This window comes from Pseudopipra pipra, chromosome 1 (assembly GCF_036250125.1).
Source record: "Pseudopipra pipra isolate bDixPip1 chromosome 1, bDixPip1.hap1, whole genome shotgun sequence".
Classification (NCBI taxonomy): Eukaryota; Metazoa; Chordata; class Aves; order Passeriformes; family Pipridae; genus Pseudopipra; species Pseudopipra pipra.
Window position 1 is genome coordinate 86861334 of NC_087549.1, and position 27062 is coordinate 86888395.

Here is a 27062-nt window from a genome sequence, read left to right on the forward strand (position 1 = left end):
CACCTTATGTAGTTATTTTGGTATTTTTTCTGCCCTGTTTTAGAGGATGTTGAAATTTTTAACTTAGGAAGCATATTTAGTGTAAAACAAGGATTGATATTTTGTTTAAGAGCAACTGAGAGTCTCTTTGTAGCCAGCCCTGTATCTTTTTTCTTGACTTGTGATTTCTGGTTTGTCAGGTTGGTTACAAATGGTACTGCCAATCACGATTGCATCCAAGGTATTTTGCTAGAGCAAAGTTCCTTCTTCTCTTGAGTTTATTTTTTGTCATATGTGAATGTGCATGTGAATATGCATAAAAATGTGTGTAAGTGTGTATACAAGCATGCACGCAGTCATGTTGTGGTGGTAAAGGATGGGATGCCCTTCATCCCAGATTCTCCGTGGTTCAGCGCTGGGGATTGGTGCACAGCTAGCACAGTGCTCTGAGTTTTTTTTTCCGATTACCCGGTCCCCATGTCTCAGGTATACGAAATCAAAGACATCCTGCTGCTTGGGTGCATCCCAGTTCTTCTGCTCTCTGGATTATGGGCATGGGTTTTCTTCTCAGGCGATACCAGGAGCTAGCTCTACTCAGGTCAGGGACTACTGCTTAAGTCCTTCCCTGAAAATCCACTTCACTAACCATTTTCTTATAAATACTTCTTGTGTGATTATTTGCTAGAAGCAATTCCTGGATTAAAGTATCAGTAGGCGTGGAAGTATCATGTGGCTGTAAAGTAGTGTGGAGCTGATATAAGAAAACATGTTATCCAAGGTAAGGTAGAAGTAGAAAGTTCTTGTATAATGTATTGAAAAGGTGCTGTTGGGGAAAGGTATGACCTCTGATAACGGGACATGTGGAAGAAACTAATATTTTTAATTTTTTTAGGGAAAGAAAAATTAAAAAAAAATTTGCTTTACAATGGATGTGTAAATCATCAAGGATTAAGTGTATTGTAAGTAGGCTATCTATTTAGTTTTTCTGACTGTGGGACATGGGGAGGGGGAATGATTTTCCACTTGTAACACATTTTCATTTTATATGATGCTGTGCATCCATATGACTTTTTGTTCTGGTAACTTGGACTTTTACTCCAGCTAAAAAACCAACAGTTTGAATAGGAAGCTGAAACAAATTTTTTCTGGGGAGGAAAGAAAACTATGGAGCAATGTTTTAGTTGAAAAGAGGAAAACAATGTAGCCATATTAGGAACTGTAGTAATGGTAGAGTTTAAAATACTTACTTTTGCATGATCTTTGACATTTTTATTTTTCGTCTTGTGTCACTATCAGTTTTATGTCCTCAGAGCTCTGGCCACGTGTGACAGTGCATTAGGGACATATTCCTATATATATCACGTTTCTGATGCATTTGTAAGATCAGCTGAATTGTCAATATTTCCTTACATGCCTTCACACTTCTAGATAGAACTTCCTTTTTATTTTATTTCTGTTTCTGGTTTTTATATCTGTGTAATCTGGGGTGACTGTGTCAAAATTTTTCTTTCAGACAGTCCTTGAAGAGAAGAAACAAAGCACTGACTAAAGCTAATAGAGCTGAGGGAAGATTATCTGTGCTTGCAGGTAAATAATAAATTTAGCTTTCTGAATCTCTTTGCCACAAACAGTGCTAGCCTTTTTAGTTAGTAACAAGTTTTCAGTCCTTCTACATTTTAATTAATAATTGAATTTTAATTTATTTAATAATTAAAAATATTTCTTCATCTTCACCAGCTGCTAAAGACAGGTATGCTGGCTATCTAAAGTTGCTTTCCATATAGAATTGATGCATTTCTTTAGTCCTAATACAAAACCAAAGAAACTTTTGAGACATAAAGATAGAACAATAATAACAATAGATAGATAAATAGGTAGAAGATGATAATCTTCCAAAGAAGAAATTCAGAAGGACAAATTCTATCATCCTTATAGCAGAGTATTTCCATATCTTTGAATATAATCCCTTTGAAATCTGCCAAACCACCTAGGCAATAAGTTGCTGTTCAGCGTGTGAAGAGGTGGCAGAATTAGGTTCTCCTTACTTACAAACCAGTTATAATTGATGCAGGTCAGAATTCAGCATAGGATGCTCTGGTGAATGGTGAGGGAGCTCAGGGAGCTCTTGGGAGAGGCAATAGTTATGTTTTTACAAATCTCTCAGCCTTCCAGTCTGTTACATCCCTGGCCCCATGGCAGAATAAGCTAAAGGCAGTGTGTGTTTGTGTCTCTTTATAAAGTTTTGTGTGTTACCTCAAAATGAGAATGTGTGGCAGTTTAGACAGGGATGCAGGCCTATGAAGTGGAGCTGTCAACTTTCCAATAGGAATGGCTTTACATTCTGCTGAAAGGTGGGAAAGGGGGAAAAAATAGTTTAAAATATCAAATACTGTTCTGGGAATATTTTTGAGAGCCCAGGTCTCTCTCTGGAGACCTGAACTAAGTATCTCCCTGGTCTACTATTCTGAAGCATACCTATTTCAGGTATGCTTTGTAGCCTAGTGTTGGTTTTGCCCAGGATCAGACTGTGGGGTTTTTCTGTTTGTTTAGTTGTTTGTTTTTTGTTTTTGTTTTTGTTTTTTTCCTGGCACTGTACATGCGTTGTTTCTTTTAATTCATTTTTATGCAGGTGCTTTTCATTGTTATTTAACTTTTTCCTTTTTTTGAAAATGATTCCTGGTGAAGTATGTGTGCTCCACCTAAAATGGAGAAAAACAGATAAACAGAGTAAATATTGGGTCTTCACAGAGATTTAATGGTGCTTCATTTAATTTTTTTGTGTGTGTATGATTTCAGAATTGGTTTCACTTTGAAGAAACCGTTCAAGACCTTTGTTAAGAGTATACTTACTTTTGAGACTTTTAACATAACTTTTTTCATTGCTTTCTTATCTATTTTAGATTTTTAATGTAGCTTTTTTTCCCAACATTTGTTTTAACTTTGATTTTATTATACTAATTACTCTCACTGTGAAAATTACATAGTGCATTACACCAGCTCTTCCAGTGGGAAGATAATATTGTAAAATGGACAGATATGGTATTGTACATGTAAAATTAATAGATATTGAAGATGTAACTAAATATTGACTCTATATAGGTTTGATGAACTTAGGAAAGCTGCTTGCTTCTTTTATGTTGGCACCCTAACTTCATCAAGTTTTATGAAAGAATGTTGTTCTGAACAGATAGAGAGATTAAAGGTTAACTTTTCCTGTTTTCCCTTCTGTCCCTCTCCATCCATGCACAGATTGTGGTTCTTATTCCACCCCCCACTTTCACTCACAACATATCTTATTCTAATAGTGCCATTTTTTCACTGTTTTCTTGTGGTCGGTTGTATGGTTAATATAGTATTCATTCTACAAACAGAAACTCTGCCAGATAGATTTGAACTAAGTATGCGGTAACACCGTGTTTGTTCTAGTAACTGTTGTTATTTAAATTGTTCTTTTTAAAATAAACTTAAGAGATATTGCAGGTTCTACCAAATCCTATTTTCTCACGTGATATTAGGAGTTCGTTTGACCCCAGTGTCCCCTGACTACTCTCACTCCAAACCCTGAGTGGCAGAGCCTGCTGGGCCTGTATGGAATATGATCTTTCAGCATGTGGCAAATTGCAATTCTACAGATGGTTTTAAAGAAAAAATAATAACAATTATTATGGTTTAGTTTTTTTTCTCTCAGTATGTAATGGACATGGAGTTAAGTGAAGATTGTTTTATCATATGTGACCTTGAGCTATAGTAGCATCTTATTCTTCATTAATAATAAAGATTTGATTCTTTCATGTTGTTATTTTCTCTTCTTCCCTGACTTGTATGGCTTCTTTTGCCTGGTCAATGTGTGTATCTTGGCTTAAAATGCAAGATGAAGGGATGTTGCCTTTGTTATCTTAAGACTGGATGGAGAAACACTTCTGTGTGCCATAGTCTGAGAGGTGTATCCCAAGCTCTGTCTTAGGTTTTCTTTCACTGAGGCTTGCTCTGGAGGGAAGTGCGACTTGCAGATGTCTGCTGTCACAGAGAGGTTCTCTGATATAAATAAAAGACATGGCTTTCTCAAGGCTTTTCAAAGGTTTTCTTTTGTTCTTTGTGCTGGGTTTTGTGTGGTATATTGACATTATATGTCTAAGTATATCAATATTAGAAAGCCTTATAGGAGGTGTTACAGAGTAATATTAAAGATGTTAAAACATTAAGCTGCTCGGGAGCCCATTATCCTAGGATGCTGTGAGTCATGAACTGAAATATATCCTATTTTCTAGCATTAATGGCAAAGAAAGAAGTTAGTGATACTAGTCTTGTTCTTTTTAGTGTAACACTCTCAAACTTTTTTTTTTTTAATCTGGTGGTAGCAGGACTGGATGGAGACACAATTTAAATCTATATTTTAAGTCATGCTTGCCTTGCTTTGCTTGCTACAGAATATTTTGGAACTAGTTTTTCTTAAAAAGTTATAGGAGATGTCAGCACCTCCTGAAGGTTATAAAGACAGTCGTGTTCAGATGTAATCAAATAGAGTGTTAGAAAGTAGTCTGCCTGAACACTTATGAATTAATCCTGGCTGTAAACTTTTACCAGAACTGGAGAACAGTTGTATCAGGAAATTAGACCAGGATTAAGCAAATGCTTTTTGAAATTTGACTTGTATTTATTTGAATAGGCAGAACTTTAAATTGAACATTTTTAATAATAAAATTTATCATCAATATTTATCAGCAGCACTGTTTATAATTCAGTGTCAGTTGTTGCAGTTGAAGTGTTTTTAAGGAAAAAGACTACTTTTTTTTATCCTTAGGCTTTAAACATAATTAATGCATTTATTTAGCTACAGTTACAGAAAATGTTTCATAATGTAAGTAGAATATTCACATATCAGGTCTTCTGTCTTTTGGTAACCTATATACATTCATAACTGTAGAATATGCAAAGTAAAATTTTTAAGCTTGTTAATGGAGGTTGCCTAGGTAGTTAATTCTTGTGTGTCTTCTTGGGTATGCTTGTCCTTAAAAAAGCAAAGTTAAGTCTTTCATCTTGCAGCTCAGCACACTAAGGAGGCAGCACACAGGCTTGAAATGTCATGTGGGATTTAGAAGAAGAAATGCAGTATCCATTCACTTGTGGTAAATTTTAGTGCTGGAATCAAGGAAATAACAGCAAAGTGTTTAAAAAAATGTGTGATTATAGTAAATAAGTTTACTAAAAAGACCACAGTAAAGGAAACCAAACTGAAAATGTTTAGCAGTGCAATCTTACTTCATTTTTGTTTTACCTTCTGAAATTTGTATTGCTGTGAGACCAACTGTATTGAGACAGATACTATGATTGTGTGAGACTTGCTGGCAGAGCTGTCTGTATTGTTTGCAAATTTTGCTGTTCGTGTAGGTCCAGCATTTTGTGTTGGTTAAATGGATTGGAATGAACTGTGTCATTTAGAAACTGATGTGGTGAGTTGTTTGTTTTTTTTTTTTCTTTTTCAACATGCAAGTCAATACAACACTCTGTGTAGGCTATCTGCTTTTCCCTATACTTTTGTTTTATTTTTTTCATGCTTTATTTTTCTTTGAAACTCATGTGATTGGGGATTGAATATACAGAGTTTCTAGACAGATTTTCTTTGCTGTAACATAGTATCTATTTGCAATTCTAGTCTCAGACTTTGGGTTAATAGGTCTTGAGAGATCAAGGGGTCTTCTGCTTCTAGACCTCATTAGCTGTAAGGGAACACAACAGCCTAAATCACTAGCAAAAGATGGAAGAATAAAAAAAACCTGGTTGTTGATTTCTGTTTCGCTCAGTCAATAGGAAAGAGCTCCAGAGATAGGCAATCATAAATAAATAGAGTTTTTTGCATTATCTAAAAAAAGTGTTGGAGTAAATAGAATTTACTTCTTAGTAAAAGTTGGAGGTCCCATTTGCACATTTCAGAGATAGTGGGCTCTTATGGAGAGTGAGCTGACAGTAGAGTTTTAAAGGAGAAGAAAGTCTCTTTTCTTCTTTCAAGAGCGGTAAATTTATAGGACTCACTTTCTACTCACAGCATCTTAAACTATAATAATCCATGTTATCCTGCAGCTGTGGCTGTACTCAGTCAAGAGCTGAGTCTAGAACCATTTCTTACATGTCTTGACCCAGTAAAAAAGCCCTGCTAATGTTGTTTTTAATTGGATGCCTGAAAGTGGCTCTGCTGGCAAAGTGAAGGAGAAGAAAGATAGTAGGGATTTCAGTCACCATTTTCTGACATGTGTCTCTTTATTCTCTGACAGGGGTTGAGTGAGAAGGAATCAAGCAGACTGGGGAATCATTTCACATCCCAATTTAGGATTTTAGGGCTCCATGAGGGATGTTTTTCCATTGCATGGGAGTAAAATCCTGCAACTGACTCCCTGGTCATGAAGGCATAGCTGTCCAGGGCTTCTGAGCAGCTACAGCAAAGGAGGCCTAAGGTGTGGTAATAAAAGTTGTACTAATATCATTCCTTTTCCATTGTTTTTAGTATGTTTCTCTAACATGAAGTAGAAGGAGGTGCTAAGAGCAGACCTCTTTGGTTATATCTACAAAACTTTTTGAACTTGGATGCCATGGATTTGATAAAAAAAAAAAGGCCTTTTCCAACAAGAAAGCACTCATTCTTTATTTCTTTTGACTTTAGATGACACCAGTTTATCTTTCTGTTAATCTTCAAAAACCTTATAAATTTAGTGCCCTATTTCCAGTATATTGGAAGTATTCCAGTATATTTCCATGCTCAGATATGGCAATATATTGTTGCAGGGGTGAGCAATGTGACACATAAATAAATTTATAATGAAGATAAACCTGTATAGGAAAGAAATAGTTGGAATCTTTTAAAGCTATTGATGTAACAATAATAATAGTAGTCTGTTTTCCTTCAAAACCTGGAGTAGCCTCTAATACACCTTTATGGAAAAAGTTACTTTATTGTATGTAATGTAGTCAACTGTCAAATTATTAATTTAAAATTCAGATCTGAGGGGAAATTCAAAATCTGTAGACTCATATGGAGTCCTCTTCACTTTCACACTGCTGGAGTGCTTTTTGATGAAGACAAAAGAGGATGGAGTAGCAACTTGCTGTCTGGAACTGATCCATGGTTCATTGCATTAAATTGCAATTTTTTTCATTAACTTTGATCATCCTTGGATTGAACCTGTATGCATATGATTTAATTAGTAGCAAGCTCAGGAAATGCTGGTATGTTGGCTTTTCTAGTTTCTTGCCTACTGAGATGATAATTGCATAAACCAATATATTTGTATGTCTATGATATGGGAAGTGCAGAAGTACCCACAGTTTGCTTTCCTAGAGGTGGACCTCCACCTTAAAGTTAGACATTTTATGCTAAACCTCTTTTTTCTTTCTAATTATAACATCAAATCTGATCATCTTATGTTACACATAAAACAGGTCTATTTCTATGTCATTATGCTGAAAAAATGAGCAGATTGTAACTTTATTGTATGTCTGATTTTGAAACACATCAAAAAACACCCTACCCTTATGTTTAACCTTCTAATATATTTAACTCTTGATAGACTGATTTCACCTGAGAGAAAAAAGGAGATTCTTTTAATGTCAAATGTTTAGTTATCCAATAGAGTATATTTTCATCATGAATCACATTGAAGGTATTAATGCTGTTATTTTATTTTAGTTTAGTTTAAATTATGTAAAGCAATGTAGCTTCATGTTGGGATGTGCCTTTACATTTATGTGAGTTTGGGGGGCAACCAAAGGAAACCTCTCTCCATAAGGGCAAGTTTGTAGACAAGACTCTGAAGCATTTGAAATGTTTTTACCCTGAATCAGATTTCTATCACGTTATTCCTTGCTTTATTGTACCTTATTAGGTGAGCTGCCCCAATGCCTTACCTGTGGCAATTAATGAAGTTAAAGTATTTTTTGGGGTAAGGGAGGAAGGGTGGTGGGAGCTGGCTGGGGGTGTTGACACTGGATGCAGAGATTGCAGTGTAGATATGTCTTGTTTGTTTTGCAAATATTGGCAGACCCAGTTGTGAGTCTGAATGATTTACAGTCTAAAGGTTTATGAAAGCCACTAGGCTTCTTATGTATTAGTAGCATAAATAGGAAAAGTAGGTATAAAAATCAGGGGAGAAAGTGGGGTGGTAGCTTGTAAGCCTTTCTCATTTTAGCAGGTGTATAACTAGACATAAATCTGTCACTTGGGTTTACTTATGCTTTGGATAGTTTGCACCCAATTTTAGCACAATAAATAGGGATTCTCTAAGATGTCAGTTACATGCCTGTCAATGAAAGCTAACCTAAAAAACTTAGATCTGTGTCAGAAAATATTAAAAAGAACCTCAACTTTTTTTCCTCAGGAGCATTTAAGACCTACCAAAGCAGCATTAAATACTATACCAACAAGATTCTAAGGGTTTAGGTGGTATTTTCTCTACTGCTTTACAAGAAGAAAGGTTTCATAGTGACTGCAACACAGCACAGAACATATGCTCCTTTTGAGGCAGACATTACCTTCTTGAGTAAGCGTGACATATGCTTAGACCATGCTGATGGGTGATTGCATATCATCTACAATGATTTTAGGGCATATGTATTACAAGGATATTTATATGCTTTAGGGAGTGATCCAGACCACAGAAAATGAATTAAGTGGTGATCTAAGTTGTTTGTTTTTTTTTCTTTGTACCTAACTGCTGCTCGATGACCTTGTATTGCTACTTCTGCATTTGCAGTTGAGAAGGGATGTAGGTAAGCAAATGATTTTTCTCACTTGCCTTTTTCAATCTAAAAATTAGTAACTCCTTTTAGGAGAACAATATTTTTAAGGTGCACATCTGAGAAACAGGTGTATGAAAATGCGGTTTCAAACAGAAATAAAAGCAGAAAAATATCGTTTAATATATTAATGTATTGTGAAGCAAGATATCCTATCTTGCTTGTTATATATCTTGAGACAGCATAGGTAAAAGATCATGGTGTTATTGTACAAGTTAGGAAAACTTCTCTTGCTCTGTCACAAAACTGCTGTTTGACGACTGCCACAAGAATTTCTAGGATATAATTAGAGAATAGTTGTCTGACCTTTAATGATTAGAAATTGGGATTTGGTTTCTTGTGTTTGAATATTTCAGTCATCAACTTCTCTGGCTTTGAAATGCCTTATTGTTTCTATGTGTTTTTACTCTTTCAAAAAACTATCATCATTGCTGTTATAGCTCCAATACCTCTGAAAAAGCAGACCTTTAAATAGTAATGACTCTCAGTCTCCTGCCCAGGATCACCCACATTGAAATGTGCAGTTTGTTGCACAGCCCCTCTCTGCATGTATGGTTTGACTCTACAAAGTCTCTCCAGCAATCCCTGTTCATCTACAGTGAAATGCAGTGGCAGCTTGTTTCAGATTTCTAGTTGTTAATCAATTTGTTCACACTTAAAAGTGTTGCAGCCCGGTGAATGCAGTGAGTATCCTGGATGATGATATGAAAGAAGTGAAATAGATGTATGTAAATGTAATCTGCCCCCAGAATGGCAGATTATTTTCACTGACGAAGGTCATTGCTAAAGCAGACTATAATGTTGTATGATTTTTGAGAACCAGAGTGTTACTTTCATTTAAGCTGTTGCTGGGTGCTATGTTTTGCCATCAGTTTTTGAAGACACTATTGGGTTGAGTTTAATACTCATTCTTAAAAATTCCAGGTTTTAAGCATAGATTTCTAAGGAAATAATGGCTCCAAGATGGTATTTGTGTATCTGCTGTAAGCTCTCTTTTTTCCACTTCAGTTATATTTCACAAGGAATATCTGAATCACCAGAGACAGGAAGTTACAGGTGATGTGTGAGAAAAAAGGGCTTAATGAAGGAGAGAGATCCTGTTAATTCCTCTGCTAAATTGGAGGTAGCAGGATGAATTTGTCCCTTAGCACTGAATCTGCAAACAAGCTTTGCCTCCAAACACAGAGGAAATAAAGTTTTGCTGGTTCTGCTGCTTACAAAAAGAAAGCTTACTGTAAACTCCTTAGCCTGAGGATGAATTGTGTTCCATTGGCTGACACAACTTACTGAAGAGGAAAATAGAATAGTGCTGTCTGAAATATTTTAAAAGAACCAAGAATGGATGCTTTAGGAGAAAGAATTGGCATGTGTTGTCTTTCAGAGTTTTAGAAGAATAGTGTATCTACAGGAGAGGGCTTGAAACAGATGATGCTATTTTTCATAGTCTCTGAGATGATTAGCAAATGTTGGAACTTAACAAGTTATAATCAACTGTAAATGTAAGCTGTAGATTGTTGCAGAGGGAGAAGGCTGCTGCTGCTTAGACAATAAACCTTAAAGTAACACATCTACTTCTTTAAAGCTGTCAGTGTGTTGCCATCATCTGGAAAAGTACACAATAGCTTGTCATAAACCTATCAGCTCTTCTGCTTAAATGAATGTCTCTGTTGGTGATGTATTAGATCTGAGATGGATTATTTTTAAGTGAAAACTGTCATTTTGTAATATAACAACCTCTTTTCACAAATAAATTCTGAAGTAGAAATATTCTAGATGTTTGGAATATAAATCCATAACTGAGAAAAATAATTTTGCAGAAAAAAAGTCCAAGAATCAATTAATATTTACTTATTTATTTATGTATTTTAAATCTGTTTGTTTGCCTCACTATAGAGATCACAGAAATCTTCCAGCATATTTTGGGTTTTTTTTCACTGCTGTGGATAAGCAGCTGTGCAGGAGAATTCTATTTTCCTCATCTTACAGACTTGCAAAGTCCATTAATATCTTGTGTTCATAACTAGAAAGAAAAGAAAAGGTAGGGCATTTGTTGTGCATTGTGTACTACAGGTCAGGTGGGTAGTAAGTGGGGTTTCTAAGACCCGAAAAGTTGATGTTTAAGTGTAAGATTTCTCTTTGTGTGACTTGTTGAGATATTTGTGAACCTTTGAGTCTTTCCCAAGTTTCGCATGTATAGTCTCTACCCATTTTCCCATTTTGAAAATATCAAAAAGGATATTAACTGAACTATAGGTTTTCTTCTGTGTGTTAGCAATCAAATGTATTGTGTGGGTCTCTCTGAGGAACTCATGGCGGGGAGAGCACTAAATCCAAATTAGCTATAGTTAGGTTGCCCAGAGAAGTTGTGGAAACTCTGTTACTGGAGTCATTCAAACCAGCAAGACAAGTCCCTGAGTGACCTGCTTTGAACAAGGTGTCGAACTAGATCACCTCCAGTTCTCTCTTTGTACCTAAGGAAGTTTATGATCCTGCAATTCTGTGAAATAAAGAAGTGAAGTTTGTATTCATTTCCACAGGAGACTGGTCCTGGAGGTATCTTTTAAAAGTCCTATCATCCCTAAGCCCAGCTCTGGGACTGTCCATCTCTTACTGTCATTAGGCATTGTTTTCCTTGTGGGCAGTTTTGTTCCTCAGTAGATTGTATTTGTCATGAGAAGTTAGAAAGTGGGAGATAGACCTTCACCTTAACTGATGCATTAATTCTGTGGAGGACTTATAGCTGAGATTTTAGACAAGGATGTGCGTGTTGTGAGCATCTGGGATGTGGAGGAGAATTCCAGTTGTTAAACGATTGGGTTCTTTGTATCAGGATCATGTTATCCTACAGCTTGCACTTCTTTCTGGGGTGGACTAAGGTGCAATTACTGAACCCAAAGAAAGGGCTCATGCATCCTGAGAGCAAGGTTCAGCACAAACTCTTTTCCTTGTGCTGCTCATCTGTTCAGCCCTGCAGTTTTGGAAGAGCATTTAAAACTTAATTTCTCTAATCTTCCATTTGTACTGAGAAAGCTGCTCCTTTGTAGTACCTGTCACCAGTGAAAGGAAGTCACAGTCACAGCAGTAGTTTATTATTAGTTAATTTTGAGAACTGGGTATCCACTTTTCCCATTCCAGGGGAAATTACTGCAATTCCAAAATGTGATGGAGAAATACAACTCTCACTTTATTTTCTGTATCCCTTTCCCATTGCTTCTGTTAAAATGTTTTGGAGCTCTGAGAGTATCCCAGTCTATGCTTCAGCAATTAGTACAGTGGGCCATCTGATGCAGATTTGATTGCTTGAGCACTATAGTACGTGGAAAAATCCTCTATGCAACTTGAAGTGGTTTAACAAAGGAGGATGTATTTTTGCAGTCCACATTCCCCATGTACACACATGCAGAAAACATACACACACCCATTGCAGCCAAACCACCTGCCTTTTGGAGATCATACCTCAGGTGGGCATGGTCAGTCCAGAATTTGGACTTAGGTGACCTTATTCTGTTGCTGGGAACATTCAAAGTAATTTGATTTTTAAAAGAATGCTTTTCCATTTCTTGAAATATGAGGTAATGTATAAAAAGTAAACCAACAATTTTTAGAGGCTTTCCTTCAAGATGCTTGTCTGCAAGGCATGTATTAGGTAGTATACATCACTCTTTAGTACTACATGATACTATATTTTAAGATTTGCACTTGTCAAACTGTACCCATTCAGAGTGTCACTGATGATATTATATAAAGATCTCATCCCCAGATGTGAATGCAAAATTCTTAGAAAACTGTGGTTATATTTCTTACTGATGGTTGATAATAGAGGTTCCCTTCTGATGACATATCTATCACCTTTTGGTATTTATAATCTGTGATTTGTATTTGAACTAGACTTTTACCCTCATAAGAGGCTAAAGCATAAACACAGTGAGATGTGAAGCATCCTTTCTGTAGAAAGCTGTTTATGGTAGCTCTTGAGAGTTCTCTGTTGATCCTGAACCCTAAAATCCTAGATACAAATATACCACAACCTAGGGAATGAATTTGCACCATTGTATGACTGCTGTGTAATGCAGGTGATCTTTGTGTCTTCTAGTCATCATAATCTTTTCTTACATAAGGTAATAAATAATACAAGTACTTTTAAAAAGCTGATTCTTGAATATTCAGGGCTGAAGGCTCTGGGCTGACCATTGCAAAAAGACATCCCCCTGCCATTGCTCATGTCTTACAAGTGGCATGAAAGACCTGAAAACCTCCTTTTCTTGCCTTCTCTAGATGCTACAGAAAAAGATGTCGACTTCACTTATACTCTCTTTTTAGTAGTTGCAAGAAAAAAATGTGCTATTTATTTTGTCAATGAAATGCCGAGTACTTCAAGATGAGATTAACTCAGTAGAGGACTGCAAAATCTTTACTGCAACAAGCAACTTTACCCAGATGACTTGTTTGCTGAAAATAATTAAGAATGTCTGGGTAGCTGAAAGCTTTCATCTTCTGTGCACCAAGAGCGTCTGTTTTGTTTTGTGCATTTGTTTCTTTGCTCACAGAAGTTTCTTAATTTTCCAAGCCAGCCAGGAAAACCAGCAGAATTCTCTAAGGAAAACTCTGCTAGTGCACTACAATAAGGCCAAATAATTAGATTCATACTGTTAGAATAGATACACAGACAGCTTACAATCAAAAACAAAATGCCCCTGATTCAGCAGGCACAAGTTGGTTTCTGGTATAGTAGGACAAAGAACAAAGTTCACCTGTCTCATAGCAGGCTGGTTGGACTTTGCCAGCATTAGGACTGTTGTCCTAGAAAAACTCTGAGGTTCCTGAGTGGGAGCTGAAATAACCTGGTGCCAGCATCAGCAAAGATTTCATGTGTTTAGTTTGTTCTTCCAATATGGCTAACATAATTCCATTTCATATATCCACTTCCATAGAAAGGAATCTTTTAGAGCAGGTAAATATCATACTTTTAGAGCCATTTTCCCTAAATACCTGTGCTTGTCATTAGCCAAAATGACTTTATTAAAAAGATTCAGTGGTACATGACAGAACTGAGATTTTATACTTATTGTGTCATTGATTACCCATTGATCGGTCCGTTTATATGAAAGTAAGACCTTTTCCCATCAGGCCCTTCAGGCTCTCATTCAGATATTTAAATTGGACTGGATACCTTTGCTGGTTGTGCTTCTATAAATTATGGTTTCCAGAAGTGTAATTGTTAGCGGTGGGCTACTTATCAAGTTCTGTTTTCAGTGAGTCTGGCACTGACCCTTATTCAGTCTGGAATAAGGGTGGAAAGGAAAGAGAAGAAAACCTCTGCTTTTGCATTGTGAAGAGTTGATGCCAAATAATTCTAGATACATTCAAGAAAAAAAGATCTATTGGTCAAGGCTTACCTATGGTAACAATTTTTGGTTGCACATGTGGTAAAATTTCATCTTGACGAGGAATCATAAGAGATCAAAACCTGAACCTGTTTCCACTGAGATAAATCAAAATGTTTGTTCCTAGGAAGATTTTTGAGCTCAAATTCTACAATGCTGAAATATTTTCAGGTCGGGGTAGACTAATTCTTACTAACTAACTGTATTTAATCAAATGTGAATGCAAGACGGATTAGGAAAGTAAAATGCAGTATACAATTATGACCTGGAAAATTGAATTGAGTTTTATTGCTGGCATGCACATCTGATTTTTAAAGAAAATATGAAACCTCATTATGCATTTTGTTTCATTTTTATTTTAAGCAGGGTTTTAGCAAACTGAAATGTATTCAAAGGTTAAAATTTAGGAATATATCTGCTTAGGTGGGATGAATCCTGTCCGCACAAGACAATTATGAAAAGGATTTGGAACGGTCTCAGTGGACTGCGTAGCTGTAGATCAGTGATACCACTTATGGGCGCGCTTTTTTCTTTTCATAATGAAGGCAATTTAATGCCTGATAAAATGAGAATTTGTGTTATATCTTTAAATAATTTTTGTTTTGTACCATTTTCAAAGGTATCAGGAGAAACCTTCAACAGTGGGTGCAAAGCCATATCCAATGCCTTTTAAAAATTATCTGTCTGTTGGCACTAGCTGCCTCTGTTCATTCTTGTAGCATAGGTAAGATCTATCTACCACGGCAATGTACCTTACTCATATTATATTGAAATGCAGATCTTTTAAAAATAAGATGCAGTCAACTAAAGGAGGGAGTAAAAGGAATGTTTTGCCACTAGCATTGGATGATTAACGTTATAGAAGGTTTAAATTTTATCCTGGTTCATTTTTATAATAGAAGTGAAAACTTCAGGATGTTCAAGTTTAAGGTGATGGAGGCTTTGCTTCAAGTGTTTCATAAAATTATTTATTTAAAAAGACCAAAAGAGTTGTTTTTGTTGGACTAGAAAGGGGATGTCATGTGGAAAATGCTAGGGGTAAAGTCCTAAAACTTGACCTCAAAAGTTTATTTTCTTTGGTGGAAGGCTTTGTTCATTTGGATTTAAACAGAGCCTTCTGTTTGTATTATATTTGAGAGGTTGCACTCTAAACCCATATTATTTCAAAAAATGTGGGCCAGTTTACTGGTGAACCAAGTCATGTTAGCTGGTTTTTATTACTTCGCTGTGGGTTCATGGTAAGGCAGGGAATACAAAGCAGTGGAAATAATGTGCATAGCTATACTATAGTCTTGTCTTCCGTGCTTCAGCTGGGAGAGCTGAGTTTTGCAACTGGTATTTGAGACTATAGGAGCCAAGGATCTCAATTCTAACCCAGGAGCAGTAGGTCAGATTTTTGCAGCTTTTGTTGCAATACAAAATTCTGAAGATAACCACGTTTAAAAGAATGTACACAGTCAAAATAACTTTAATTTTGAAGACACTGGTTTCCTGAGTATTGAATTAAACAGAGAAAAAAGAATTCAGTGGTGCATAGCTTCTGTGTGTTGCACTCAGTGCAGTATCTGTTTGCTTCATTTTGGTAAACTGCTGTTTGGGAGTTTTTAAAAATCTGTTGTATTAACTATGATGGAACTCTGGGCTGTGTGTACAGACATTTACAGAACTGTGGCCTGTGTGGAACCATGTTCTCCTTTCTCTTCATACATGTTTACATATGCATATTTTAAGTTTAATTGTCATATTTTTGCCAAAATTTAGTGTAAAAATGTTTATGTACAAGTAATATGACAACTTAGTATTTGCAAAGGTGGATTGTAGACAGACCTGTCCTGTTCTGGATAACTTTATGTGAATCCAGACAGTTTTTTGTGATTGAGTTGCTTATATTGAGGTGGTAGAATTGCTGATGTTAAACAGAACAGAGTATTTTCCTGCTGTGTATGTGTCTATGAAAAATAAATACACCACTGAATTAAAAGTCCAGCTTGAAAGTATCTCGGTTTTAGCAAGTTCAAATTGCTGTTCCATACTTTTGTGCCTTCATTCATTGCATAAGCAATGGTTGGAGCTGTTAAAGGTTAGCACTAAGGAACAGGCATTTTGCTTTCACACTCACAAAGGCAAATCCATCTGTCTGCCTCAGTCTTCTCTTCCATGCCATTTCTTTTTGTAGTGGTACTTTGAGAGACCGAAGCATTCCTCATTTCACCTCCTGCCAGCTCTGACCTCCTTTCTCAATCCACACTTAAAATCAGCAGGATGGTTGGTCATTGCCATTTGGGGAGGTCAGGAGAGGAGGTAAACTGAGCTTCTACCATGGTTCTTATTCTTCTTTTTGAATGGAGGTACTCTTCACTGCTGTTATCTCCAGAGGAGTACTAACTTTTCAAATTTTGAACTGCCCCTCTCATGTAGGGTTTGGCCATGAGTCCATTCATTTGGTCAGAGATGTCTTTCTAAAGACATTTTGAAAGCAGTGATAATTGCAGTGCTTTTTCTTATTTGAAAGGAAGTTATTGGAGCTTTCTGTTTTCATGAATTCTTACAGCTACTGACTTGCCCCATGCTTCCAAGGGTCCTCTTAAAACAGTATTGTGTTCATGGCAAGTAGTTTTTAAGCCACGTAAGACCCAAATAAATATTTTAAACAAACAGATCTGCTGAAAACATGTGAGTAGTGCTGAGGGAATTATATCCCTTTATATTTTTTCTAGTAAAGGTTATTTATTAGGGTGAGCAGATGGGTACTACTCATTTTTGGCATTCATTGATAAGCCTACTACTTCTCCAGGTGGCTCTACAAAAACGATAACACTGTGTCCCTGCTCCCATTTTATTTTTATTTCTCTCAGACTGGTTAGTCACCTGTCTCTGTTCTCATCATTTAGAGCCATCTGCTGGATTCGTTTGCTTCTGTGTTTTTTGGTTTTTTTTTTGGTTCTTCTCTGTTCTAAAGTCACCAAGGGATCTCCAATACGGGCTGATGCAAAGTCTTTGTATGTTTGGTGAGTATTGGACTCAAGGATGTTTTCCTTTTGTCATTTTCTCTCCAGCCAGCTTGCAAGTTTTATTTTCTGTGGCCTGTCCTTATGAAGTAATCCATGCAACGCTGAATTATGCTTGTCCTTAGTGGACTGTTTTACCACTTCAGTGATTAATATAGGGGTTCTCTTGCTGGTTGCTTTTTTTTTTTGTTGAAATAGTAAAAGAATGAAGAACAATAGAGAATCCATCTCTGTTTCATTTGTTATCTCAAGAGAGCAGAAGAGCATGAATTTGTCACATAGAAGTGGTTAAAGCACAAGCTTTACCTCTATAAAACTACATTTAAAAAAGGTTAATCAAGAATTTATTTCTTCTCTGAAGAGATGGGATAGGGAACACGCTTCTAAAATAGAAAACCTTTTGCTGTGAGTGTGTGAGATTGTCTAGACTGTGTTTAGACTTCACTGTGTAGGACTAACCCACAGCTATCATGAGCATGCATCTCTGAAGTAGGTCAGTAGCTTCTTTTCCCCACCTGCTCAATATTCAGGTTGAAGTCTCCTCTTGGGTATTTTCATTATGATAAATGTACTCCCCTTTCTTAGGAAGTCTTTTGAATATATGCACTTTTACTGCACATTAGTTTAAAGTGTATCACCTGCTTGGATTTGAGAATGGATCAACAAAAAACATATACTTGATACCAGATGAAACAACTTCCTTGGCTGAAAGGCCAGGCCACAGTTTCCTGGCTCTGTTTCCCTGTGCTTTTCTAGTCTTCTTTCCTTCTTCCTTGCAACCTTATCCTACTTCTGCTTTGGTAGGCAAAGCTGCTTTGATGTGGGTAGGGAGTGGGAAGTCCCTTGTGCTTTGCCCCTGAGAGACCTTGGAGGGTAATGTGGTACATGTAGAACATGAATTCTCTGCTGTCTTTTGTTGAACATGTAATCAGGATTTGCAACAAAGACACTCTTTTCCACCTATCTTTCTGTGGAATTGAGTCTTAGTCCCTGGCGGGTCCTATTGACATAAGTGGAACTTCTCGTGGAGTTAGGAGCTGTTGTTTGGTGTGTGTAAAACTACTCTGGTGGGAGCCACAGAGATGAACTCATAAGTGGTGCTCGTAAACAGCTTCCAAGAGAGCTCACCTACACTACTGGACCTTGTTTCCAGGTTTCCATTTGTAGTCACAAATTTTATTCTCTAATATGTTATTAAACTGGTATAGGTAATACTGGAAGGCAGGTCAGTATAGACAAACATACAGGTAAACCTTAAATGTTTAAGCACATATTATGTGTGGCCACAGATATAAGAAAAGCTGAGGAATCTGATTATCTTGAACTCAGAGTTATGTATTTGTTACTTGTTAGTTATTAAGATTATTGTGTCACATTGCTCTTAAGGTTAGATAGCACTGATGTAACTGATCTTTACTGCCTAGTGGCCGTACCATAATAACTATGTAGTTTGAATTTCCATTCCAGTGCCACTTTCTTGAATATTTTTGCTAGAAAACTAAAATATTTTTCTTTGCAGACGTCTAGGATATCCTCCTCCTTTCCCTTCCAGACATTGTACCGTCTCCATATCTTTTTGTACCTCTTGCTTCAGCTGAATTTTATGCTGAATATTGAATTTCATAGTGAATACTACCAGAACTTTCTCTTGGCTTGCCCCTACTCTTTCTTCCCCCCCTCATTATTAGTTGTATGGTTCCCCCTACCCTGTACTGCATTTTGTTTTATGTAGCCGTTGAAAGAGTTTCTCTTGCCACTACTCATTTAATTAAGGAGATATCTGAACAGCGCATTTTTCTCTTTATGGTTACTGCATTATTTTTTCATTACCTATCCTTATATCTATTCTTGCTCTCCTGTTTTAATAAATAGCTATTGTCACTGAAATAGGAAGAACAAAGATAAATGACAGATGATAGATTTGAGGAGGCAAAGAGCAAAGTTTTGTAGATCAGGGTTTGGTGGTCTTTTTTGGGGGGGGAGGTTTGGTTGTTGTTTTTGGTTTTGTTTTTTTCTGTTTGTTTTTTTTTTTTTTGTTTTGTTTTGTTCTTTTGTTGGTATGAGGTTTTATATTTTTTTTTTCTGAGTGGTAGTGTAATATCTATGCTGGGATTTATTCTAATCATAGTTCATTGTAATCTGCTTAATCTGCAATGACTTGAGAACCCTGAGGACTGATGTAATCTACAGTGATAATACTACTGGCTAAGCAAGAGTGAAATATATAGATATTAACATACATTTGCATTTTCACAGGGTATTACTGTGTTCTTGCAACTTTTCTGCATCCCAGTTTGCCTCTGGTGAATGACATATTTTGTTCATGGCTTTGAAGTGTTAGTAACTGTTCTTTTTCTCTGCACAATTATTCTATTTGATGATTTTGCATTTCTGTAATATTGAGCTTTAAACTACAGTAAACAGACTGAGATGATAGCAGTAGTTTGTCATTTGTGATGGAGAATCGTGTCAATGTAGTTGAATTTAGTTTGACCTCAGTGATCTCCCCCAACTCTAAATGTCAGTCCAAAAAAAATAATATTTTCAGGAAGAATTTCTTTACAAAGGGAAGTCATCCTAGATATCTGGGTTTTAGTATTGATGATCTGGACCAGTGGATAGTGATATGTACTCTGTGTCAGTCAGAACTGCTTGAGGGAGAGCTTAGGTAAGTTTTCTTCACTGGAGTCCGTATTGTTTTTATTTCAGTGTAAGTCCCCCACCTCAAGTTTAAGGTATATTGCTGATTTAGAATGGTTTGGAGTCACTTTTTGTGGCTCTCCCCTAACCTCTGAACTGAGGCACACTCAAGCCTCAGAATGTACTGGTAAAGAACGTGATTTTAGTGCAAAAAAATTCTAAATTAATTTGACAAATGAGGACCAGATGTGTTTCTCTTCCTACTTAGTTTCTTGCAATTCATTCTCTATTCCAACTTGAACCTGTAGAGAAACCTACCTGGTGGGCATAAAAAGGCCATCTTTTGGAAGGAGATCCAAAGTAGAGACCCCCAGAGCAATGATCAAACAATGATCAACAGGTGCATCCCTTCCTCCTTAAGTCACAGTACAAATGGGCCATTATCTAATGCCTTGAATCAAGGCTAACTTATGTAAATAATAACACGGGGGGGATTCCTGCATTCATTTATTTAACAGGCAGAAATAGAAGTGGTTGAAGAGAGTAATAAAACGATATGATCCAAGTGGAGGTGTTGACGCAGATGCTTTGTGAGTACACACTTTTTACAGTTTTTGTGATGAAACTTGCTCATTTGCCTTACTTGAGGTAAATGAGCTCATCAAATTGAGGAAAATTTGAGAGATTGTCAGTTGTAGATTTCCCTTGCTGATGTTGCACATTTTTATTTATGTATAGTGTTCTCATTTACTGCTGATCTCCTACTTGGTGCTTTTTAAGCAACTGGGCTCAATCACATTGTCAGATAAATCAGGCAGCTACATGAAGCATCTGACCCATGGGTCAGTGTTCTGTCTTTTTCTCTCATAAAGGACTGAGGTACTGATACTATCATCTAAAGAAGACCTTAATCGTGGTGGAGAGGGGATGAGATGCTGGCATGGGAGATCTTTGAATAAGACTTGTGTCTTTTTGAAAAAGAAAGATGAGAATAATAAATAAATAAATAATCAGATAAATGGATGGCTACTAAATATTTTAGAACTTCACCCTGCTTGGGAATTCACCTTTATGAAGGTCATCTAAAGATGAGGTAGCAAGTAGAGAGAAATGCACATGAACCTGCAGTTCTGTAGGTCCTTAAAATATGTTTTTCTCCTCCTTGTTGTTTTTAATATAAGGTACCAAAGTTAACTGTTATTGATGGGAAAGTAGGAGGGAGCTTTATATTATCTAGATTGACAGTGTGAGTGGGATGATCAGAGGGAGTTCATCTATTCTTTCCAATAACTTCTGGCTAGGGCAGGGCATAACTTTCAGAGATGTGTTCAGTCTGCGTGTAAATACTTTGGTTCATGGAAATTGTATCACATGTGTTTCCAGGTATTTTTAAAGCCAAAGAGAGATTGGCTAGTAGTGTTCCTCAGTCAACTAGAGAAAAGCATAAATGAGTAACAGCTTGTAATCAAATACATATATATATATATATAAAATCTGCAAGTGTGTCTGTATGCACATGTACGCACATGTGTGTAAATGACACAGACCTGAATGATTATCAACTGCAGCAAACTTGTTACCAGCTCCTGGATAGGATCTATCCCAAATCAAGGCCTGTTGATAGACTGGGAAAAAATTCTACTTCAAACCTGTTTTCTAACCCAACTTAACCCAAACTAGTGCTTTTCTTTTCCAGATATGTCCATTTCCACAGTATATGTGCTTTGGGCTTTTCTTCCCTTTGTTCCTCACAGGTGTTGAAAGGGATCAGAGTGCTTTCATATATTCAAACCAAGATTCCAAACCATATATGCTTCATTTTCAAGAAACATAAACAGAATTTAATTGTGCTTCCTATTGTCAGAACTTGCTCTTTAATTCATGTGTAGTAAAGCTAGTTAAGTGATAACACTGATATTCTCAAACCATGATTTATTTTTCTGTGTATTTAAAACAACATCTTTATGTTGGTGGTTGCATTTACCATCCACCATTGTTGTTCTGGTCTTGGAAAATTACAAATTTACATTTCTAAATGTAAAATACGTCTTAAGGAATGTATGTTTCTAAAATGAAAGCTCCATTTCTGCTCTCATCTCCCATTCCAGAAGCTGGAGACGTTAAGTACAATGCCAAGTACTTTAGAGATGCTCTATAAAAATGTGATAAGTAAAGGACAGGCATGGATGGAGACCTCTGCTTTATTTTTTTACTCAGAATTGTGAAGAGGGCCTTTAGAGCTGAGCAGTTTTCCTATCTGTACATCACGAAAATAGTCTCAAATACTAGGAAGAGACAAACTTACTTTTATATGTGTGTTTTCTAAGCATTTTGGAATTTTTTAGGGGTGACAAGAAAAAATACCTCTGATGAAGAAAATATGAATTTATTTTTCTCCTCCAAGTATCACTGCTACTTCCCCAAGTAATCAAACAAATCAACAGCAAAAAAACCAGCTGATTTTCTTTCTTTTCTGTCTTTTTTAATCTCTACAATTATTCCATTTTATGACATGTGTTATCACTGTTCCTTCTAAAACTTTATAGACTCTTTGAAGTAATCAATATGAGTTGAGGAGTCACATGCATAGCCACTTAAACCTGTGAATTATGATGGGAGAAATTTCTATTAAACTTTATGGTGGGTAGATAAAGGCTTGTAAGATTTTCAATTAACCTGAAGGATTAAAGCATTACAGCTATTTTTCCTGCTTTGTGAGAGTGAAGAAATGGTAAGCTGTTCATTACATATAGGTAGTATTTAAGCAGGAAAATCATTCTGTTTTCTTAATACTTTGGGAATGAAATTAATAATTACTTATGGGGTTTTGATAGACTCCCAGATAAAGGCAAGAACAATAGTTAACCAGCAGCAGCTGCGTGAAAGATACTGGAATAAATAGATGTAAGTATCATGACACTGGAAAATAGATGTACCAAAATAATACTTAGTCTGGTTGATTGTGCATGTAGTATGCATAACAGGTTAATCTGAGGCAAAAAATCCAGAAGGATTAAAAATTTTCATGCTATAGGACGATGGGGCAGGAACAGCCCCATGGTTTTGCTCCATTTTTTTTTTGTATGTTTGTTTTTTTGTTTTGTTTTGTTTTTTTCTTTTCTCTTAATATATTGTAAGTGAGAAAGAAGCTTCTCCAGGAAATGATTCAGAGCAGGTGCCCCAAGTGAAAAGAAATCTTCTTCCCAGTTGATAGAAGGAAAACTTTGGTTCTTCCGGACACTGAGTGTTCTGCTCTGATCTGCTGAAGCCGTTAAGGAGACATTTGGGTTAAAGTATTACAAAGACATTGAGAAGTATAAATGCTTGACTGGGTTGGTGTCAGATCACAGAATGACTTACAGGTGGTGTACTAGAGACTACAGGAAGATTAGAGGAGTGGGCAATACTGATTGTAAATACGTAAGGAAAGGCTGTGGCCAAAGAAGGTAAGGTGTTTATAAACAGAAGAAGGATGTTATTATGTAGGAGAGTGTGCTCGCTTATGCCTATGGCTGTGTATGAGTTTGTTGTACTGGGATAGAAGAAAACAGAATATGGAGCATAACTCCATTGGATTAAAAGGTTGAAAAGAAATAATGACATGAGAGAACAGTATAAAACTTAATCCTATTTTTTTTTAATATTGGCAAAATGCTCTGGGGGATACAAAAATGAAAACCAGAGTTAAATAGGACGTTGAAGATGTGTAATAAATATATAAGGCTCATGGAGTAGGTTAGCAAGAATGTAAGCCAGAAATTGTTTAATATTATTCTACGGATTCTGAGAGGAGCAACAGAAGACTTTCTCTCATTTGCAAATGGTATTGTCTCTGTCCCTTCCTCTTCACACCTCGCTGCACTGTTTGATAACACCCTCTAGATGGTGATGAGGGATCCCAGCACATTTGAGTTTCTCCTGACTCCAGAAGTTAGGATGGATACATGGTGTGGGTTTGGTTTTTTTTAAAAAAAAAGTTATTTTGGACAAAGTGTTGGCATAATTGTAGGTGGTGTTTGAGCTAGTGTAGATTTAAATACTTAGATGATGAAATCAAATACAGTCATGAAGAAAATGTTCTGTTATCCTTTGCTTAAAACATTGCATAGATACTGTAGCCTGTTATTTCATAAGAAGTTATGAGCATACAGCAGAGTATTTCTAGGGAACCCATTTCTGGCAGGGATTATGTAAGTTTTGCCTTGGCTTTTCTTTGGGTTGCATGCCTGTGTTACTCAACAGCAGGACACTGTTTTAGAGCTCTGCAGTTTCCTTTTCTTAGCACAGCTAAGAGCTACTATCTCTGCTTTCTGGTAAAATGAAATAAATGCAGTCTTTACACCAGAGAGTGTTGGGATTTCTTTGATTTGCAAGTAGTTGCAGCTGCTCTGTTTGGAAAAACTAAACAACTCATCACCCCCACATACCTGCTAGAAGAAATAGAGTGCCATTGCAAGAGTATTTTTGGCTTGTCATATGTAAGACTGGAAGTCAGCATGTTACTGTTTGTTTGGGTGGGTTTTTTTCCTTTTTTCTATGTTTTATTTGAAAACAGAAATCTTATGTTATTTTTAAAAATACTGAAAGAATTGATTAGTCATCCTTCCTCTTGAAAATATCAAGGTAGTTTAAAACATTCTGCTGGATGAAAAGCAAAAGGCATTACCTTTTTAATCATTTTTGTATGCTGGGACATGTTGCTTTGCTTTCTGTGGAGTAAATCAAATACAGTATTGTTACAAAGGCTTAATGTTAGGCAGGTATTAGAGGAAATAGTGTCAACCAAAACAGATGGAAACCTGATTATTGCATCATTATTCCAGTATTTTCGTAGGACGGTGCAGTGATGCTGCAATCCCTTCATCTCTGTGACCCTTCCTTGGGCTTCGCTGGGAAGCCCAGAGCTGGACAGAGCACTCCAGGTGTGGCCTTACTAGTACTGAGCAGAGGGGAAGGATCACCTCCCTGCCCTGCTGGCAGTGATCTTCCTAGTGCTGCCCAGGTTGCTGTTGGCCTTTTGTCACATGTGAATGGCTCACAGTCAGCTTGTTATCCATCTGGACCATCAGGTCCTTTTCTACAAAATCACTTCCCTGCTAGGCCCCAGCATACACCAGTGCTAGAGGCTGTTACTCCCCAGGAGCAGGATTCTGCTCTGCATTGAACTTGATGAGGTTCCTGTAAGCCCATTTTTCCAGTCTGTAGTGATCCCTCTGACTGGCAGCATGTTTGTCTGGTTTATCAGCAATGCTTCCCAGTTTTGTATCTTCTGTCTAGGTCTAGGGCATGAATGGACATGTTAAAACAGTATTGGACCTCATATTGACCCCTGGGGTACACTGCTAGTGACCAGCCTCCAGATGGACTGTTTGCAAGTGATAACAGTCTTCTGAGGCTGACACTTCAGTCAGTGCTCATTCCACCTCACTGTTCACTTATCTAGTCTGTACTTTGCAGTTTGTTGATGAAGATGTCACGGGAGACACTGCCAAAAGCCCTACTAAAGTCAGGACTAACATGCCCACTGCTCTCTTCTCATCTGCCAAGCCAAAAATCTCTTTGTAGAAGGCTAGCAGGTGCATTAGACATGGCTTCCCCTTCACAAATCCATGCTGAAGACTCCTAATCAGCTCCACATATTTTGGAAGTTATTTCCAGGATTATTTGCTCCAACACTTCCCCAGGGATCAGGTGAGCCTGACTGGCTTGTAGTTCCCCAGATCCTCCTTCTTGACCTTCCTGAAGATAGGACTGACATGTTTTCTCCCATCTCTCTTTTCTGCTAAACTTATATAGGGAAGACCTTTAGACTGCAGTTGTTTTTTCTTGATGTAACCTGCTTGTTATTTTTGTAATAACACTTTTAATTTAGACACTGCAGATAAAATAATACTGTTCACTGATTTCAACTTTATTATATGTTGATCAAATCTTCATTTTAGATTTTGAAGCAGGTTAAATTTGTACCAAATATAAATAAGGTCATATGCTAAAAGTAGAATAATATATTTTGTTAATTTTTTTCCTCACTTCCACTTCATTAGCTGAAACCAGCCCAGGTTAATTGAGATTGGGAACTCTATTCCAGATGACCATCTTTAGAGAGTAATCAGTTTTCCTGAGAGCATCGCTTGGAGATTGTTAGGGAGGACACTTGTAAAGGCCTTCCTTTGATGCACACAAGAAATCATTTATGCGAGCTAGCAGCTCCCTAATACCCATTAGTCTGAAGCTTCATTCTGGTCGTGGGAGGGAGAGCTTGAAGTTTGGTGGGAGCAAACCAGGACATCAGTCAAGCTGAATTGATTTAAATAATAATTAAAAGTGGATTCTTTAAAGGAGTAGAGAAGGTTTTGCACATTATATGTTGTTTTCCTTGAAAAGGCTTTGTTCTTACCAGCTGGCAAAAAGTGAAATAAATTGTTTGGTAAATAGTGTTAGTTCCTTATGCTACAGTAAGCACTGATTTTTTTGCATGTTTAAGCAGTTATACAGCTTAACACAAATATAGCTGGTTTCTTAATATTTGCATGTTCTTATTTTATAAAATAATAGTTGATACATTTCCTACTTACCAACTAATGATTGATTTTGATTCGGGACATGTACAGTTGCATTTACATGGAAATTTGAATTCAATTAGAAATACAGAAACTAAACATTATGCACTTTTTCCCCAAAACATATTCCACTTTTAAAACTAGTGGAATAGACTAAACAAAGGCTGTATTTTTGTTAAATGAAGCAGAATATTTCTGGATATCGTGTTCTTCTAGTTTTTATAATTAATGGGCATCATCTTGAGAAGGAAAGGTGCAGGTGTTTTTGGTCTGACAAGACCATTATGATTTTCTTCTGGAAAAGTTAATGCACGAAATATGATTTATGAAGTGGCTAAAAGGCGTTTATATTATTTTCCATGGTTTTTAGAATTATTTTGATCTATGGTTTATTACAATAATTAAGTATTCCCAGATGTTAGCAGGTGCTTGTTTTACCATACAAGAAGATAGTGTTGCCCAGCTTTGTTCTTTTTACTTCTTTTTTTTATTGATGGATGTAAGTATTGAGTATATAACATTTTTTTTCTGATCTTACTAATTTTGACAGAAGAAAAAATATGAAGAAACTTTCCATGGACTATTTGTTTTTGAGTTTTTCTCCTTTCTTGTGGGTTGTATGAGAGGAGGACTGTGTATGTATGTATGTGCAGAGCTTAGATTATAGTTCAGGCTTTGATTTGGGCTTCCTCCATTCCACTAATAAT

The 27062-nt window shown here is 36.6% G+C and overlaps 1 protein-coding gene across 7 annotated transcripts in view; it reads left to right on the top strand.

The window, feature by feature from the left end:
* The window catches only part of FARS2 (phenylalanyl-tRNA synthetase 2, mitochondrial), a 240492-nt gene that overhangs the window by 5127 nt on the left and 208303 nt on the right, over positions 1-27062 (top strand). For 2 of the 7 annotated variants that reach the window (XM_064663562.1, XM_064663624.1), the window contains exons 2-3: positions 872-938; positions 1493-1566. The gene's annotated coding sequence lies outside the window, so the exon portion shown is untranslated. Of the gene's footprint in view, positions 1-871; positions 939-1492; positions 1567-8720; positions 8737-27062 lie in introns of all 7 variants that reach the window. The other 5 variants (XM_064663572.1, XM_064663631.1, XM_064663596.1 and 2 more) reach the window with 4 other exon arrangements.